General features: G+C 36.4%; 1 long non-coding RNA gene and 1 other non-coding gene across 2 annotated transcripts in view; one reads left to right on the top strand and one right to left on the bottom strand.

The window, feature by feature from the left end:
• LOC139747766 (uncharacterized) overlaps nt 1–21,635 on the top strand; it is a 250,473-nt gene that overhangs the window by 20,453 nt on the left and 208,385 nt on the right. The gene's annotated exons all lie outside the window — the stretch shown is intronic.
• TRNAA-GGC (transfer RNA alanine (anticodon GGC)) lies at nt 5,511–5,582 on the bottom strand. Its single transcript has one exon. It is a non-coding gene; the product is annotated as a tRNA-Ala (tRNA).

Here is a 21,635-nt window from a genome sequence, read left to right as displayed (position 1 = left end):
TAATGATGATAATAATAATAATGATATTAATAATAATAATAATAATAATAATAATAATAATAATAATAATAATAATGATAATGATAATAATAATAACGATAATGATAATAATAATGATAATAATGATAATGATAATAATAATAATAATGATAATGATAATAATAATAATAATAATAATAATAATAATAATAATAATAATAATAATAATAGTAATAATAATAATAATAATAATAATGATAATAATAATGATAATAATATTAATAAAGATAATAATAATAGCAACAATAATGATGATAATGATAATAATAATAGAATTGATGATAGTAATTATAATGATAACCAATTAATAATAATGCTAATGATAATTTTTTTTTTTCTTTTTTTTTATACTTTGTCGCTGTCTCCCGCGTTTGCGAGGTAGCGCAAGGAAACAGACGAAAGAAATGGCCCAACCCCCCCCCCATACACATGTATATACATACGTCCACACACGCAGATATACATACCGACACAGCTTTCCATGGTTTACCCCAGACGCTTCACATGCCTTGATTCAATCCACTGACAGCACGTCAACCCCGGTATACCACATCGCTCCAATTCACTCTATTCCTTGCCCTCCTTTCACCCTCCTGCATGTTCAGGTCCCGATCATACAAAATCTTTTTCACTCCATCTTTCCACCTCCAATTTGGTCTCCCTCTTCTCCTTGCTCCCTCCACCTCCGACACATATATCCTCTTGGTCAATCTTTCCTCACTCATCCTCTCCATGTGCCCATAATGATAATGATAATGATAATAATAGCGATGATATTAATGATAATATCAATATCTATATTTTAAACTATTTATTATACTTAACCACCGTCTCCTGCTTCTCCGTCTTCCCTCCACCTCTGACACTTACATCCTTTTTGTCAATCTTTCCTCACTCATTATCTCCATATGTCCAAACCATTTCAACACACCCTCTTCTGCTGTTGATCACTTTCACAAAGGTTACTACGTATTTACCCAATTTCGACGTCATCTGAATCACGTAAATTGCTGGACGAAGAAGTACTATGGCAGCGGTTACCAGTGTGTGCAGGACCATGATGATCGTACCAAATATTCAGCAATCCAGCTCAAAACTGTTACTACAACGGCGCCTCCAACCAACAGTCTATAATAGAAAATCAACCTGAGTGTTGCAACGATGAAGACTTCCTCGATGAGGCCCCCAGGAGAGAAAGGACCCTGAAGGTGTTGTTGGCATTCACTGTGCCATAGTCTCCAAGTGCACTGCTTCTCTGAAGACAACTGACCATACAGAGATGCTGACCTTTGTGACCATCTTTACGATGAGTACAGGAATGCCAGTGAGCATCATCTTTCCCACCTCCACGACAAGTACCACAACTATCTCATCCAAGAATATTCTATGGACTTTCTGTGTGACCTGCACAGCGTAGTCAGCTCTTCTAATGATAGGAACCATTACCTCCACCACCATTCTCATGAGGATGATGAACACTAAGAGGAACATAGTCACCTGGAATATGAGTTCCCGCACGATATTCCTCACAACTCTCCGCACAAGACCTACGAGCCATCTTATTGCGCTCACTACCAGTGGGTCCATCACGCTCAAGAACTCCTGTTCGAGAACGAAGCAGGTGACTACAATGATCCAGATGGTGTAAAGTGCCAGGCGAACACCCTTACGAAGACATGAGAGAAACACACGCCTGCACATACCCACAAGGTACAACAATGCCTGTGCAAAATATGGGAGGGTAACCAATGACCAGGTGGATCCACTGCGCCATGGTAGCCGGTCCAGGAGCATGAGCAGCATTTCCTTAGGTTTTGCTGATCCAATCTTTGGCAGGACACGATGAACGTTTTTGTACACAGTGCGCATGATGATGGATGATCTGTTTTTGTTTTAGTGAGAGATTGTTGATGACATGTTCTCTTAATATCCCGGATGAAAAATATAGTTTGGTTGTAATTTTCGTATGGTTGTAGTTATGTTTTTGTATTGTCTAGAGTAGTTATGATAATACTTGTGGTAGGCATGAATATGAGCATATCAAGGATGGTTAATCCTGTTTAAATGTAGGGTAGTTATGATAATCTTGAGGATAGTAAAAGGCGTGTGTTTTGATAGGGAAGTGTAGTGTGCTATATAGAGTAAAGTATATATTTGATGATATGTGTATGGGAAAGACGTTACCATCTTTTACCACACACGAAAGATCACTACTGCTGTAATGTACGTAATGTACAGTAATGATAATGCATAAGTTAGATTGCTGAAAATAATTGTATGGTATGAATGGTAAAGATTACAGTGATCAAAATTCCAGTGAATTTATTCATGAAAGTGATAATCATGCCACTGGTGGGAATTGGTAACTGTGTTAAGGGAATGATAACATTTCTTATCAATAAAGCAAAACGCCGACATTATTTCCCTTGACAGTATCACATGCCATCCTGTTCACTCACGGGTCTGGTTAAGAGCCATCTTCACTACACACTTTACATTACTTGAAGATGCTTTTGACCTGCTGGCGCTTACAGGATCATATCAAGCATATGTTCACTATACCAGGGTGAAGTTTATTGTTGAAGAGAAATAATGAAATTAATCGCACAACCAAGATGCTTTCCTCATACAAGGATAATTGTTTATCTTATGTATGACATATACATATATATACTTGCTTGCCTTCATCCATTTCTGGCGCTACCCCACCCCACAGGAAACAGCACCGATATTAAAAAACGTGACTGAGGACTTAAAGAATCTGGTACAAACATAATAGTTATTGTGATAAATGATTTATTTATTATAATTATGTAATGTGTTGCATTATAATGGTTGTTCAGAACCAAGATCTTTAAGCCTGAATCCTTAATATTATATAAGAAATGATAAAACGTTAAAAACATAAACATTTATGATTATAAAGAACGGAATGCATTATCATTGGGTATCTAAGTGAAAATGGAACGCAAGGAGCTAGTTTAATGCAGGAGTGTTTCATCTTTTAACAAAATATTTACATCTACGTCCCTTTTCTTTCGTCAACATTTTTTATGTATACTATCAAGAAATGCCTCTTATCTTACATAAAAATTCTGTATAGGTATTTGATTAATGTTCTCCAACGACGCGTTGTATAACTCTTCGTTAGTGAAGATCATTTCGTGTAATGGATCATGCATTACAAAGTTGTGTCTATCCACACAAGTGTTACACGTCCCAGGTAAAGATATATTCTAGAGATATCATATATCTAACATATATATGTCTTTTATAGATATTTATAAAAAGTTTTCCTGAGGGACAATAGCTAAGACTTTCGTATTAAAGTTGATCAGTTGTAAGTGATCAAGCATTACAAAGGTGTGTCCATTGCCACAGGTGCTACTGATCCCGGGTAAAGGTATTTCACCATCTTTGTATCTTTAACCTTTCTAGTTATCTATGCTTCATCTCTGATTCCATCCTCACATTCGATGACCAATCAACTACCGCGGAGGCGTAACACAGAAATCATTAGGCCGCAGAGGACCAATCATATATCGCAAGCAGCAGTGGTCCACCAATAGGGAGTCGACACACAGTAGCGCTGCCCAAGTGGCTACCGGGGACACAATATGGATGAGTGGCCGCGCCTGGACACTGGCTCATCTGGGTCTATTCCTTGCTCTTCATAATGCTAAACACAATATCTTTTCATCGTAGGGAATTTATTACCTCATTAACGGAGTTACGATCTGCCTTTATTTCCGATCGTTTGAAGATAGCAAGAGGGTCGGGAGTTTGATGAGTAGGGACACAAAAATAGTCCTTCTCAGGAGGAGGGTAACAGGTCCTGAGGCTCAGCCCAGGTGATGGTGTGAGCAGTACACACATCACCAGCACACCTTTGATGGCGCTCCTACACCTTCGTGGCTGCTGCACTCCACACAGGAGCAGGGGATGATGGCACATATCTATGAAACAAAAAGGTTTTCGATGGGACTGTGCTATTTCTTCCCTTCCCTGGTCGATGATACAACCTTTCCCCAAGGTTTCTTGTCATTCCCAGTGTAACGACTTACGGGTTGAGTCCGGTAACACCTTCTGAATAATAGTATGTAACAGAGTGGAGTGACCAGGATGAAAAGCGTGTTCTGCACCTCAACTGACTGATTATATGATAAGAATAAAGAGAATTACACACCATAAATGTCACTTGCAAGGATCAAGCCAGAGATGAAGCATAGATAACTAGAAGGGTTAAGGAAACAAAAATTGTAAAATACCTTTACCCGGGATCAGTAGCACCTGTGGCAATGGACACACCTTCGTAATGCTTGATCACTTACAAGCGACAAACTATGATACGTAAACCTTAGGTACTGTTCGTCAGGAGAACAATTTACAAATATTCATAAAAGACATATATATGTTAGATATATCTTTATCCGAGACGTGTAACACTTGTGTGGATGGACACAGCTTTGTAATGCATGATCCATTACACTAAATTATATCTTCGTTATACCCTCTTCTTCACTACACAGTTACTTCTACCATACCATCATCATTGTTCTCTTTGATGTTCACTAGAAATAGTTCTTATCTTCACTACATAATCATTTTGAATAAACTTTACCCCTTGATAACCCTTATCTCTACTACATTCGTACCTTCACTACATTCTTTTCTTCACTACAAGCTATCTTTACAATATCCTTATCATCACTATACTCTTCCTCACTACACTCTCATCTTAACATCATCCTTCTGTTTACCGAACTTGGTTCAAAGTCTGACTTGAACATAGCTTTGGAAAGTTTGTGTTCCTCATTGTGTTACCTCCTTATTATCATTGTAAAGGCAATTGTCACTACTCTCTAACTAAATCCTTATCGTCACTACACTCTCATCATCATCATTACTTCTTGATGTTCAATACAAAATCTCGACATATATATTCATCTTCACTACAGAATAATTTTCATTGCACCTTAATCTTCATTGCTCCTTGTTTCAGCTACATCCGTATCTTCCATTCATTCTTATATCTTATATTAGTTACATCTTTACAATATCTTTATATCTTCTCTGTTCCGTCTTTTGGAAAACTGAAAGTGAGAGTAAAGGTTTCCAGCCTCCCGCTCCCTCCCCTTTTAGTCGCCTTGTACGACACGCAGGGAATACGAGGCAAGTATTCTTTCTTCCCTATCCCCAGGGATAACAGCATCTGGTGTTCCCAGACGGTCACCCATCCAAATACTAACCAGACCCAACGCTGCTTAACTTCCCTGATCGAACGATATATATATATATATATATATATATATATATATATATATATATATATATATATATATATATATATATATACATATATATATATATATATATATATATATATATATATATATATATATATATATATATATATATATATATATATATATATATACGAGACTGAAAATGAATTTTCCACATAATAAAAATGGAGGCGCCGGGGTTTGAACCCGGGTCCTCTCGCATGCCAAGCGAGCGCTCTACCACTGAGCTACGCCCCCAAGGACATAATTTGTGACATAGTATTATATAAAGCACTGAGATTACCACGGCAAAATACTGTTTGACCGACCGTTGCCGACTAGCCGGCAAAATAACCACAGGGTAAATCCCCATGTTGCTGTCGTGTTTTCCTCTCAATTTTCCACGAAGAAATGAGTTTTACTTTTCTATTGTCGTTGCAATAGACTGGAACTATGCAATCGACTGGAACTAAGCTGACCTGGTATGAGGTCAGAGCCCTCATTATCATCCCTGCTAACTACCGGAAGCAGATTAAGTCGTTCCACAACCGATGTCCGGCCCATGTTAACTCTGATGTGCCCAGCAGTTGGAGGAGGATCGCCAGAAGCTTCTGGAAGATTTCAAGGACGTCTTGGTGGACCTGACCCTTTCAGATAAGGTCGAAAATCCCAATTTATTGTGAAGATCTTCACTATAACGTTGGACGAACATACTGAATGTTGCACACATGTGATGCGGACAAAATGAAAAAAGAAAAAGACAAAAAATATGTCTGGTGTGGGTCTCGAACCCACGACCTTGAGTGTGTGAGACTCACGCTCTACCACTGAGCTAACCAGACAATAGAAAAATACGTCTGTTTCTTCAATTTGAATTAATGAAAATCTTTGCGAGGCAGCGTTAAGAAAAGAGAGATGTCTTTGACGAAATTTACTTGCTTGGCTTATTCTTCTGTTCCTCATTATCGAAAGTAAACATACTGAAGGATATATATATATATATATATATATATATATATATATATATATATATATATATATATATATATATATATATATATATATATATATATATATGTATATATATATATATATATATATATATATATATATATATATATATATATATATATATATATATATATATATATATACATATATATATATATATATATATATATATATATATATATATATATATATATATATATATATATATATATATATATATATATATATATATATATATATATCGCTACCTCGCAAACGCGGGAGGCAGCGACAAAGCAAAAAGAAAAAAAAAAAAAACATATATATATATATATATATATATATATATATATATATATATATATATATATATATATATATATTGGGACACAAGATATACACTAAGCCCTGGGATGCTTCCATCCAATGGAAAATGAAAAATATACAATTGGAAAAATTATTTTTTCCTGAAAACATGTTGACTTATATTCATTTAATGGTTACGAAAACTAAACAATATACACCAAGATGACTACAGGTTCAAAATACTGTTACAAGGACAGATCAAGACAAAATCATGGTTTGTGGAGTTTAATTCTTTTAACTCAGTGTAACACCGGTATGTGGTATATTTAGACCATATTGTCTCGTTATATTAGGAAGAGGAAACTGTATTGAATGTTTTACCGTCATTAGTATTATAGTACAGTAATATTTATCATAATTACATTATTACGATTACTATTATCACTATCATCATCATTATTATCATCATTATCATTATTATCATTATTATCCTTATTATTATCATTATTGTCATTATTATTATTATTATTATTATTATTATTATTATTATTATTATTATTATTATTATTAAATAAAAAGATGTTCTGGAAGGAGGTAAATAGGGTGCGTAAGACAAGGGAGCAAATGGGAACTTCAGTGAAGGGCGTAAATGGGGAGGTGATAACAAGTAGTGGTGATGTGAGAAGGAGATGGAATGAGTATTTTGAAGGTTTGTTGAATGTGTCTGATGACAGAGTGGCAGATATAGGGTGTTTTGGTCGTGGTGGTGTGCAAAGTGAGAGGGTTAGGGAAAATGATTTGGTAAACAGAGAAGAGGTAGTAAAAGCTTTGCGGAAGATGAAAGCCGGCAAGGCAGCAGGTTTGGATGGTATTGCAGTGGAATTTATTAAAAAAGGGGGTGACTGTATTGTTGACTGGTTGGTAAGGTTATTTAATGTATGTATGACTCATGGTGAGGTGCCTGAGGATTGGCGGAATGCGTGCATAGTGCCATTGTACAAAGGCAAAGGGGATAAGAGTGAGTGCTCAAATTACAGAGGTATAAGTTTGTTGAGTATTCCTGGTAAACTATATGGGAGGGTATTGATTGAGAGGGTGAAGGCATGTACAGAGCATCAGATTGGGGAAGAGCAGTGCGGTTTCAGAAGTGGTAGAGGATGTGTGGATCAGGTGTTTGCTTTGAAGAATGTATGTGAGAAATACTTAGAAAAGCAAATGGATTTGTATGTAGCATTTATGGATCTGGAGAAGGCATATGATAGAGTTGATAGAGATGCTCTGTGGAAGGTATTAAGAATATATGGTGTGGGAGGCAAGTTGTTAGAAGCAGTGAAAAGTTTTTATCGAGGATGTAAGGCATGTGTACGTGTAGGAAGAGAGGAAAGTGATTGGTTCTCAGTGAATGTAGGTTTGCGGCAGGGGTGTGTGATGTCTCCATGGTTGTTTAATTTGTTTATGGATGGGGTTGTTAGGGAGGTAAATGCAAGAGTCCTGGAAAGAGGGGCAAGTATGAAGTCTGTTGGGGATGAGAGAGCTTGGGAAGTGAGTCAGTTGTTGTTCGCTGATGATACAGCGCTGGTGGCTGATTCATGTGAGAAACTGCAGAAGCTGGTGACTGAGTTTGGTAAAGTGTGTGGAAGAAGAAAGTTAAGAGTAAATGGGAATAAGAGCAAGGTTATTAGGTACAGTAGGGTTGAGGGTCAAGTCAATTGGGAGGTGAGTTTGAATGGAGAAAAACTGGAGGAAGTGAAGTGTTTTAGATATCTGGGAGTGGATCTGTCAGCGGATGGAACCATGGAAGCGGAAGTGGATCATAGGGTGGGGGAGGGGGCGAAAATTTTGGGAGCCTTGAAAAATGTGTGGAAGTCGAGAACATTATCTCGGAAAGCAAAAATGGGTATGTTTGAAGGAATAGTGGTTCCAACAATGTTGTATGGTTGCGAGGCGTGGGCTATGGATAGAGTTGTGCGCAGGAGGATGGATGTGCTGGAAATGAGATGTTTGAGGACAATGTGTGGTGTGAGGTGGTTTGATCGAGTAAGTAACGTAAGGGTAAGAGAGATGTGTGGAAATAAAAAGAGCGTGGTTGAGAGAGCAGAAGAGGGTGTTTTGAAATGGTTTGGGCACATGGAGAGAATGAGTGAGGAAAGATTGACCAAGAGGATATATGTGTGGGAGGTGGAGGGAACGAGGAGAAGAGGGAGACCAAATTGGAGGTGGAAAGATGGAGTGAAAAAGATTTTGTGTGATCGGGGCCTGAACATGCAGGAGGGTGAAAGGAGGGCAAGGAATAGAGTGAATTGGAGCGATGTGGTATACAGGGGTTGACGTGCTGTCAGTGGATTGAATCAAGGCATGTGAAGCGTCTGGGGTAAACCATGGAAAGCTGTGTAGGTATGTATATTTGCGTGTGTGGACGTGTGTATGTACGTGTGTATGGGGGTTGGGCCATTTCTTTCGTCTGTTTCCTCGCGCTACCTCGCAAACGCGGGAGACAGCGACAAAGTATAAAAAAAAAAAAAAAAAAAAAAAAAAATTATTATTATCATTATTATTATTATTATTATCATCACCATTATTGGCATTATCATTATCATTATGTATCATTATTATCATCATCATTATTATTATTATTATCAATATTATTATCATTAGTATCATTCTTATCATTATTATGATCATTATGATTATTATTATCATTAAGTATAATATGATATCTGGTACTGAAGGATACAATATGCTGGTTATCAAGTGGGAAGTTAGATATGGTATGGATTGTCATTTCACATGTAGGTTAGTAGGAAATATATTGTGTACCTAACGTGTGTTGTTGGGCATTATAATCGTCCAATAATGATAATGATTAAATCTTATTTCCTGATCTTCTCAGTTTTAAAACCAGATATATGAAATATCTTTCGTTGACCATATTATTATCTAGAGTTTAGTATGTACATGTGTGGTCTTAAGATTTAGGTGACTAAGTATTGGAATTCACTGGCAGGTGTGGTACACATTATCACCGAGCCTGAGTCTCAAAGATCAAGGTCATGGGTTCGAATCTCCAACATTCAGTATGTTCATCCAACGTTATAGTGAAGATCTTGACGATGAATTAGGATTTTGACATTAATTGAAAGCGATGGGTCAAAGATCAGTGATTTTAAGAGTTTAGTGAGATAGTATTGAAGTGGAGAGAGTAGTGGCTGAGGCCAAGAACCCGTGGTGTCCAGAGAGTAGTGAAGATAATGACCATTGTCCTGCCCCATTAGGTCAGGTCAAATGGCACTTAGCGAGGTAGCGAGTTAGAGTCAAGAACAGAGGCAAGTATTTTGGGAGCAAGTGAGTGAGTGTGTCAGCAGTAATGATGTAAGAGACCAGGTATTAGTGATGGTGATTTAAATGTGAAGGTAAGTAATGTGGCAGTGGAAGGTATAACTGAGGTGCATGGAAATGGTGAACAAGTTGTGTTGTGTGTGTGTAAAGGACTGGTGATTGGGAATACCTGGTTTGTAAAATGTGATATACATAAATATACGTATGTGAGTAGGAGAGATGGCCAGTGGGCATGACTGGATTACATGTTAATTGAAAGGCGTGTAAAAGAAAGACTTTTGGATGTAAATGTGCTGAAAGGGGCTGTTGGAGGCGACAGTGTAGACGACAGTGAAGATCTGAAGAGGTTTTCGAATGAGGAAACAATGTCGGGGAGAAGAGGTGGCGAGAGGAAGTGAACTTGGAAAAGAGACTTGTGTGAAGAAATACCAAGAGAGATTGAGTGCCACATACACTCTTACTGTGTAAATAACCCTTTCTATGAGATGACGTAAAGATGTTGATGAACAGAGGAGTTGGGATATGACATGAAAAAGTTGGAGAATAAATGAAGGAAAGATTGAGATATACAGATGACTGGCGGACCGCCATGATGGTTGTCAATCTAGCCAGCTGGGTTATTATTTATAAGTTGTGTTTAGTTGTAGGTCCAAGTTTGTTGTCATGATATAATGTTGACTGCCAGTGAGTACCTGGCTGGCGCGGGTGCCACAAGGCTGGGTCTTGTAAGTGTGGTCTAGGGATGGTGTGTGTACCACTTATAGATGATGGGCCGCATCATGACCTGCCGGTTATAACATCTTGACCAACACCTGCTGCTGCTGCTACACTTGCAACTCTCCTTTTCTAAGACCGTTTTTATTCTTCATGTAACTTTGTCTTTTTTGAATCATTCTAAAGCTATAGCTACAAAATTATCCTTACTATGTAGTTTCTGTGAAAATATATTCTGAAAGCACATCGGCTGTTGTCTTCCAGGCATTGCCCATCTGATACATTAATTGGTAGTAACTAAATTTCAGATGAGGAGATAAGAGTTGTACTTCTCATGACTGATGGCGTTGTTCTTTGACAATATGCTGTACTGACCTAAGTTTATACGTATTACAGTAACGGTCTGAGAAGTTGATGATATTCCAGCTAAAGGTACAGATTACGTCAGTAAACATACCTCTTACATAACTAACCCTGCCTGCCACCTGTGAGAGAAAGAAACTCTCATGATCTTAATGTGTTCATTTGGAAGGATTATAATGCCTGGTATCAAGGAAATGAAATGCATACTGTAATACAGTGATCAATATTGTACGTCATAATGTAAGTGGTGTGTGACTAACTATAGCTGTAATATTACCTGTTCATTCTTGCTACTAACACATGACACCAAGTTGCCTGTTAGTCTTATTACGTACATTAATACACTGTTGTCTTGGCTTTACATCTCTACTAATGACGACACCTAAATCCTTCTCCTGCCTTGATAGTTTTATTTCCACATCTTAAGATGATACTGTAGTTTGCCTGCTATGTGTACACAGTGTAAACATATGTCTACGGTGAATATCACTGGCCATTGTACACTGACGTTGTTCAGCAATGTAGACCTAAGCCAGTCATCTGTATATCTCAATCTTTCCTTCATTTATTCTCCAACGTTTTTATGTCATATCATAACTCCTCTGTTCATCAACATCTTTACGTAATCTCATAGAAAGGGATATTTACACAGTAAGAGTGTATGTGGCACTCAATCTCTCTTGGTATTTCTTCACACAAGTCTCTTTTCCAAGTTCACTTCCTCTCGCCACCTCTTCTCCCCGACATTGTTTCCTCATTCGAAAACCTCTTCAGATCTTCACTGTCGTCTCCACTGTCGCCTCCAGCAGCCCCTTTCAGCACATTTACATCCAAAAGTCTTTCTTTTACACGTCTTTCAATTAACATGTAATCCAGTCATGCCCACTGGCCATCTCTCCTACTCACATACGTATATTTATGTATATCACATTTTACAAACCAGGTATTCCCAATCACCAGTCCTTTACACACACACAACACAAGTTGTTCACCATTTCCATGCACCTCAGTTATACCTTCCACTGCCACATTACTTACCTTCGCATTTAAATCACCGTCAATAATACCTGGTCTCTTACATCATAACTGCTGACACACTCACTCACTTGCTCCCAAAATACTTGCCTCTGTTCTTGACTCTAACTCGCTACCTCGCTAAGTGCTATTTGACCTGACCTAATGGGGCAGGACAAGGGTCATTATCTTCAGTACTCACTGGACACCACTGGTTCTTGGCCTCAGCCACTACACTCTCCACTTCAATACTATCGCACTAAACTCTTAAAATCACTTATCTTTGACCTATCGCTTTCAGATGATGTCAAAATTCTAATTCATCGTCAAGATCTTCACTATAACGTTGGATGAACATACTGAATGTTGGAGATTCGAACCCATGACCTTGATCTTTGAGACTCAGGCTCGGTAATAATGCGCACCACACCTGCCAGTGAATTCCAATACTTCGTCACCTAAATCTTAAGACCACACACACATGTACATACTGAACTGTAGACAAAAATATGGTCAACGAAAGATATTTCATATATCTGGTTTTAAAACTGATAAGATCAGGAAATAAGATTTAATCATTATCATTATCGGACGATTATAATGCCCAACAACACACGTTAGGTACACAATATATTTCCTACTAACCTACATGTGAAATGACAATCCATACCATATCTAACTTCCCACTTGATAACCAGCATATTGTATCCTTCAGTACCAGATATCATATTATACTTAATGATTATAGTAATCATAATGACTATAATAATGATATTGATAACAGTAACGATGATCATGATAATAATAATGATAATGATAATGATACATAATAATAATGATGATAATGATAATAATAATGATAATGATAATGATACATAATAATAATGATGATGATAATGATAACAATAAAAATAATATGGTTGCGAGGCGTGGGCTATAGATATGGTTGTGCGGAGGAGGGTGAATTTGTTGGAAATGAGATTTTATGTGGTGCGAGGTTGTTTGATCGAGTAAGTAATGAAAGGGTAAGAGAGATGTGTGGTAATGAAAAGAGTGTGATTGAGAGAGCAGAAGAGGGGTATTGAAATGGTTTGGTCACATGGAGAGAATGAGTGAGGAAAGATTGACAAAGAGGATATATGTGTCAGAGGTGGAGGGAAAGAGAAGTGGGAGACCAAATTGGAGGTGGAAGGATGGAGTGAAAATTATTTTGAGTGATCGGGGCCTGAACATGCAGGAGGGTAAAAGGCATGCAAGGAATAAAATAAATTGAAATAATGTGGTATACCGGGGTCGACGTGCTGTCAATAGATTGAACCAGGGCATGCGAAGCGTCTGGGATAAGCATGGAAAGTTTTGTGGAGCCTGGATGTGGAAAGGGAGCTGTAGTTTTGGTGCATTATACATGACAGCTAGAGACTGAGTGTGAACGAATGTGGCCTTTGTTGTCTTTTCTTAGCGCTAATTCGCGCGCGTGCGAGGAGCGGGAAATTGTCATTTCATGTGTGGCGGGGTAGCGATGGGAATGAATAAAAGCAGCAAGTATGAATTATGTCCATGTGTAGATATGTATATATGTCTGGTTATGTATATATATATATATATATATATATATATATATATATATATATATATATATATATATATATATATATATATATATACACGAGGAAATGTATAGGTATGTATATGTGCGTGTGTGGACGTGTATGTATATACATGTGTATGTGGGTGGGTTGGGCCATTCTTTCGTCTCTTTCGTTGCACTACCTCGATAACGCGGGAGACAGCGAGAAAGTATATTAGATAAATAATAATAATAATGATTATGATAATAATATTAATGATAATGATAATAATAATAATAATAGTAATGATAATAATAATAATAATAATAATAATAATAATAATAATAATAATAATAATGATGATGATAATAATGATAATGATAACAATAATAATAATAATAATAATAATAATAATAATAATAATAATAATAATAATAATAATAATAATAATAATAATAATGATAATAATAATGATAATAACAATGATAATAATGAATATGATTATAATGATGATGATAATAATAATAATGAGAATAATGATAATGATAATGATAATCATAATAACAATAATGATAGTAATAATGATAATGATAATAATGATAATAATGATGATAATGATGATAATAATTATAATGAATATGATAATATAATAGTAATGGTAATAATGATAATAGTAATATTGATGATGATAATAATAATAAAGACAATAATAATGATATTAATAATGATGATAATAATAATGATAATAATGATAATACTAATAATAATAATAATGATAATAGTAATCATAATAATAATAATGATAATAATAATAATAATAATATTAATAATAATAATAATGATAATAATAATAATAATAATAATAATAATAATAGTAATAATAATAATGTTAATAATAATGATAATAATAATAATGATAATAAAATTAATAATAATGATAGTAATAATAGTAGTAATGATAATGATGATAATAATGATAATGATGATAGAATTAGTAATGATAATGAAATCGATAATAATAATGATAGTAATAATGATGATGTAAGGAATAGTAAAGATAATGATGTAAGGATGATATATAGTACTGTTCTATACTAATAATATTGGTAATAATGATAATGATAATGATAATGATAATGATAATATTAATGGTAATGATAACAATTATGATAATGATAATAGAATTGAAAATAACAATAATAATAGTAATGATAATGATTTAATTATAATAAATAGTACTGTACTATAAAAGTAATAATAATAATAGTAATAATGATAATGATGATAATAATGATAATTATAATAACAACAATAATGATAATAAAATTGATAAAGATAATGATAGTAATAATAATGATGTAAGTATATCAAATAGTGCTGTAGTATAATAATAATAATAATAATAATAATAATAATAATAATAATAATAATAATAATAATTATAATAACAATAATGATAATAATAATGATAGTAATAATAATGATGTAATTATGATAAATAGTACTGTACTATAATGATAATAATAATAATAGTAATAATAATGATGTAATTATGATAAATAGTACTGTACTATAATGATAATAATAATAATAGTAATAATAATGATGTAATTATGATAAATAGTATTGTACTATAATGATAATAACGGTAAAACATTCAATACAGTTGTCTCTTCCTAATATAACGAGACAATATGGTCTAAATATACCACATACCGGTGTTACACTGAGTTAAAAGAATTAAACTCCACAAACCATGATTTTGTCTTGATCTGTCCTTGTAACAGTATTTTGAACCTGTAGTCATCTTGGTGTATATTGTTTAGTTTTCGTAACCATTAAATGAATATAAGTCAACATGTTTTCAGGAAAAAATAAGTTTTTCCAATTGTATGTTTTTCATTTTCCATTGGATGGAAGCATCCCAGGGATTAGTGTATATCTTGTGTCCCAACCAACTGTTGGTTCCTGCTGTCTCTGGGTTAGTCATGTTTTATGGAAAAAAGAAAGATAAATGTTTATCAGGAGCGGGACTCGAACCCACGCCCGGAAGACCAGACAATGATTTGAAAGCAGTGCCTTAAACCACCCGGCCATCTTGCCAGGAGAAAATAAATTTGGAAGTTCTCTCTAACTTACTAAACTGAACCAATTCCAGGAGCAAATGTATAGTATATACTTATAAGGTTAAGAGACGGGACAACACGAGTGTATAACTCTCTCCCATAATGCACACACACACACACACACACACACACACACACACACACACACACAGAGCGGCGCCAGGCTGGAGGCGGGGCATCGTGACGTCACAGGCAAGTCCCTCCCCCCGCCAGATCCAAACATGTGTTGTGTCTGGTGATGGCGGTTCAAGATTTCCCACATTTATATTGATCTTTACATTATCATCCACTCCCAAAGTCACCTGGCATTCTTGTGTTTCAACAACAGACGTGATATATGCAACACCAGGCAAACATTGTACCATTATCTGATAGGTTAATTGGTGCACAATCAAGAACCAGTGAATTTCATCGCCGCCATAAGTAAGTAAGGAAGGTGACTTTAATGATGATAAATACGACCTGGTATGGCTGTGTCTACACACTACCGCCATCTGGTCAACATTGTACATACCAACATTTAAACTGTGACATTCAACCACAAGGTTTAAAGTCGCTCATGAAAACGCGAACTTAAAATCTATCCATTTAAATCTACCATTCATCAATAAACATTTAAACACCGTCATTTGAACGTAAACCTTCAGCTACGTTATTTTACCAGAGTCCTTTAAGATACGTCATATAAACACAAAACTTAAATGTACGTTAAGCTTGTGCAAACCATCATTGAATCTCAAACTTTTAAATTAGAATTGTAATGAAAATGCGAACTTTTAACTCTGTCAAATTACAGCTATTGTACAAAATGATTCACTTAATTGACAAATTTTAATGTCAGTTAATTTAACGATATCCTTTGTGGTTCATCTTTGAAACACAAACCTTTAAACTTTGTCTCTAGAACTGAACACAACCATTAAGTTTCATAACTGGAATGGAAATTTGGATAATCTATCAAAATTCGTCATATAACGCGAACTTTTAAATCCTTCCATTCAGTTGGGCCGTTACTTGCCTGGCTGCCATTCATAATATGTCCTTTTATATTGTATGTTGACTACGCTCTCATTCATTCGTCATTTGGATCGTCTCACTGATATTCCATTCATAAACTTCATTCCTAAAGCTTATTTTTGACCACCATGTTGTTTCCTTAAGGTTTATAATTCTTTGTGTATTTAATAATAGAAGATTCAATGGTATTTCTCGTAGTACTGGAATTAGAGTTAATAATGTCATCTCAGTTATTAACTCTAACTCCAGCACCACGAGAAATATCATTGAATCATCTATTTCTGAATACACAAAGAATTATAATCTTAATATTAGTGATGGTCTATACAAATTGGATAACTTTAATGTTGATAAAATTTGTAAACAATTCACCTTCTTGTCCACATAATAAGTTTATGATGAGCTTGTTGTCTGTCTTGGACAATCACATGTTTACCATATGGCGTCCGAGCTACGTTTCTTCGTTGTATATCAACTGACTGTTATATTTCTCTCTTGTATCTCCCCTGATGATGTGAGTTTTACACGAAAGTGCACTTGGGAACTTATCGTGTTTATTTTCCCTGTGAACTCATAAGAATATACTTGATCACGTGCAAAATTGCGATCCTTTTCAATACATATATATATATATATATATATATATATATATATATATATATATATATATATATATATAATGCAAGAGTCCTGGAAAGAGGGGCAAGTATGAAGTCTGTTGGGGATGAGAGAGCTTGGGAAGTGAGTCAGTTGTTGTTCGCTGATGATACAGCACTGGTGGCTGATTCATGTGAGAAACTGCAGAAGCTGGTGACTGAGTTTGGTAAAGTGTGTGGAAGAAGAAAGTTAAGAGTAAATGGGAATAAGAGCAAGGTTATTAGGTACAGTAGGGGTGAGGGTCAAGTCAATTGGGAGGTGAGTTTGAATGGAGAAAAACTGGAGGAAGTGAAGTGTTTTAGATATCTGGGAGTGGATCTGTCAGCGGATGGAACCATGGAAGCGGAAGTGGATCATAGGGTGGGGGAGGGGGCGAAAATTTTGGGAGCCTTGAAAAATGTGTGGAAGTCGAGAACATTATCTCGGAAAGCAAAAATGGGTATGTTTGAAGGAATAGTGGTTCCAACAATGTTGTATGGTTGCGAGGCGTGGGCTATGGATAGAGATGTGCGCAGGAGGATGGATGTGCTGGAAATGAGATGTTTGAGGACAATGTGTGGTGTGAGGTGGTTTGATCGAGTAAGTAACGTAAGGGTAAGAGAGATGTGTGGAAATAAAAAGAGCGTGGTTGAGAGAGCAGAAGAGGGTGTTTTGAAATGATTTGGGCACATGGAGAGAATGAGTGAGGAAAGATTGACCAAGAGGATATATGTGTCGGAGGTGGAGGGAACGAGGAGAAGAGGGAGACCAAATTGGAGGTGGAAAGATGGAGTGAAAAAGATTTTGTGTGATCGGGGCCTGAACATGCAGGAGGGTGAAAGGAGGGCAAGGAATAGAGTGAATTGGAGCCATGTGGTATACAGGGGTTGACGTGCTGTCAGTGGATTGAATCAAGGCATGTGAAGCGTCTGGGGTAAACCATGGAAAGCTGTGTAGGTATGTATATTTGCGTGTGTGGACGTGTGTATGTACATGTGTATGGGGGGGGGGGGGGCATTTCTTTCGTCTGTTTCCTTGCGCTACCTCGCAAACGCGGGAGACAGCGACAAAGTATAAAAAAAAAAAAAAAAAAAAAAAAAAAAATATATATATATATATATATATATATATATATATATATATATATATATATATATATATATGTATGTATATCCTTCAGTGTGTATACTTTCGATACTGAGGAACAGAAGAATGAGCCAAACAAGTAAATTTCGTCAAAGACATCTCTCTTTTCTTAACGCTGCCTCGCAAAGATTTTCATTAATTCATATTGAAGAAACAGACGTATTTTCTATTGTCTGGTTAGCTCAGTGGTAGAGCGTGAGTCTCACACACTCAAGGTCGTGGGTTCGAGACCCACACCAGACATAATTTTTGTCTTTATCTTTTTTTTATTTTGTCCGCATCATATGTGTGCAACATTCAGTATGTTCATCCAACGTTATAGTGAAGATCTTCACAATAAATTGGGGTTTTCGACCTTATCTGAAAGGGTCAGGTCCACCAAGACGTCCTTGAAATCTTCCAGAAGCTTCTGGCGATCCTCCTCCAACTGCTGGGCACATCAGAGTTAACATGGGCCGGACATCGGTTGTGGAACGACTTAATCTGCTTCCGGTAGTTAGCAGGGTTGATAATGAGGGCTGTGACCTCATACCAGGTCAGCTTGGTTCCAGTCTATTGTTTAGTTCCAGTCTATTGCTTAGTTCCAGTCTATTGCTTAGTTCCAGTCTATTGCTTACTTCTATTGCTTAGTTCCAGTCTATTACTTAGTTCCAGTCTATTGCAACGACAATAAAAAAGTAAAACTCATTTCTTCGTGAAAAATTGAGAGGAAAACACGACAGCAACATGGAGATTTACCCTGTGGTTATTTTGCCGGCTAGTCGGCAACGGTCGGTCAAACAGTATTTTGCCGTGGTAATCTCAGTGCTTCATATAATACTAAGTCCAAAAAAATGTTCTTGGGGGCGTAGCTCAGTGGTAGAGCACTCGCTTGGCATGCGAGAGAACCCGGGTTCAAACCCCGGCGCTTCCATTTTTGTTATTTGGGAAATTCATTGTTTTCAGTCTTGTATATATATATATATATATATATATATATATATATATATATATATATATATATATCGTCCGATCAGGGAAGTTAAGCAACGTTGGGTCTGGTTAGTACTTGGATGGGTGACCGTCTGGGAACACCAGATGCTGTTATCCCTGGGGATAGGGAAGAAAGTATACTTGCCACGTATTCCCTGCCTGTCGTAGAAGGCGACTAAAAGGGGAGGGAGCAGAAGGCCGGAAATCCTTTACTCTCACTTTCAATTTTCCAAAAGACGGAACAGAGAAGATATAAAGATATTGTAAAGATGTAATTGATATAAGATATGAGAATGAATGGAAGATACGAATGTAGCTGAAACAAGGAGTAATGAAGATTAAGGTGCAATGAAAATTATTCTGTGGTGAAGATGAATGTATATGTTGAGATTTTGTATTGAACATCAAGAAGTAATGATAATGATGAGAGTGTAGTGACGATGAGGGTTTAGTTAGGGAGTGGTGACAATTGCCTTTACAATGATAATAAGGAGGTAACACAATGAGGAACACAAACTTTCCAAAGCTACGTTCAAGTCAGACTTTGAACTAAGTTCGGTAAACAGAAGGATGATGTTAAGATGAGAGTGTAGTGAAGAAGAGTATAGTGATGATAAGGATATTGTCAAGATAGGTTGTGGCGAAGATACGAATGTAGTGAAGATACGAATGTAGTAGAGATAAGGGTTATTAAAGAGTAAAGTTTATTCAGAATGATTATGTAGTGAAGATAAGAACTTCTTTTAGTGAACATCAGGGAGTGCAATGATGATGTTATGGTAGAAATAACGGAGTCGTGAATAAGAGGGTATAGTGAAGCTATAATTAAGTGAAAATAACCTAGTAGTGAAGATACACGTTACTGAATATGAGGTTGTAGTGAGCTTAACGTTATTGACCTGATCCCCCAAATCCTCCAAACTACGTTCAAGGACGGATCCAAAGCCAACCTAAAAGGCTATTTGCACTATTTCCCTGCAAAACTTGTCCAAATGCCTCTCTTCTCTTTACTAATATATATATATATATATATATATATATATATATATATATATATATATATATATATATATATATATATATATATATATATATATGGGCTATGGATAGAGTTGTGCGCAGGAGGATGGATGTGCTGGAAATGAGATGTTTGAGGACAATGTGTGGTGTGAGGTGGTTTGATCGAGTGAGTAACGTAAGGGTAAGAGAGATGTGTGGAAATAAAAAGAGCGTGGTTGAGAGAGCAGAAGAGGGTGTTTTGCAGTGGTTTGGGCACATGGAGAGGATGAGTGAGGAAAGATTGACCAAGAGGATATATGTGTCGGAGGTGGAGGGAACGAGGAGAAGAGGGAGACCAAATTGGAGGTGGAAAGATGGAGTGAAAAAGATTTTGTGTGATCGGGGCCTGAACATGCAGGAGGGTGAAAGGAGGGCAAGGAATAGAGTGAATTGGAGCGATGTGGTATACCGGGGTTGACGTGCTGTCAGTGGATTGAATCAAGGCATGTGAAGCGTCTGGGGTAAACCATGGAAAGCTGTGTAGGTATGTATATTTGCGTGTGTGGACGTATATATATACATGTGTATGGGGGGGGGGGTTGGGCCATTTCTTTCGTCTGTTTCCTTGCGCTACCTTGCAAACGCGGGAGACAGCGACAAAGTATAATAATAATAATAATATATACACCATGGAACCATGGAAGCGGAAGTGGATCATAGGGTGGGGGAGGGGGCGAAAATTCTGGGAGCCTTGAAGAATGTGTGGAAGTCGAGAACATTATCTCGGAAAGCAAAAATGGGTATGTTTGAAGGAATAGTGGTTCCAACAATGTTGTATGGTTGGGAGGCGTGGGCTATGGATAGAGTTGTGCGCAGGAGGATGGATGTGCTGGAAATGAGATGTTTGAGGACAATGTGTGGTGTGAGGTGGTTTGATCGAGTAAGTAACGTGGGGGTGGGAGAGATGTGTGGAAATAAAAAGAGCGTGGTTGAGAGAGCAGAAGAGGGTGTTTTGAAATGGTTTGGGCACATGGAGAGAATGAGTGAGGAAAGATTGACCAAGAAGATATATGTGTCGGAGGTGGAGGGAACGAGGAGAAGAGGGAGACCAAATTGGAGGTGGA

This window comes from Panulirus ornatus, chromosome 70 (assembly GCF_036320965.1).
Source record: "Panulirus ornatus isolate Po-2019 chromosome 70, ASM3632096v1, whole genome shotgun sequence".
Classification (NCBI taxonomy): Eukaryota; Metazoa; Arthropoda; class Malacostraca; order Decapoda; family Palinuridae; genus Panulirus; species Panulirus ornatus.
The sequence above is the reverse complement of the archived record's forward strand: the minus strand, read 5'-3'. Positions and strand labels throughout refer to the sequence as shown.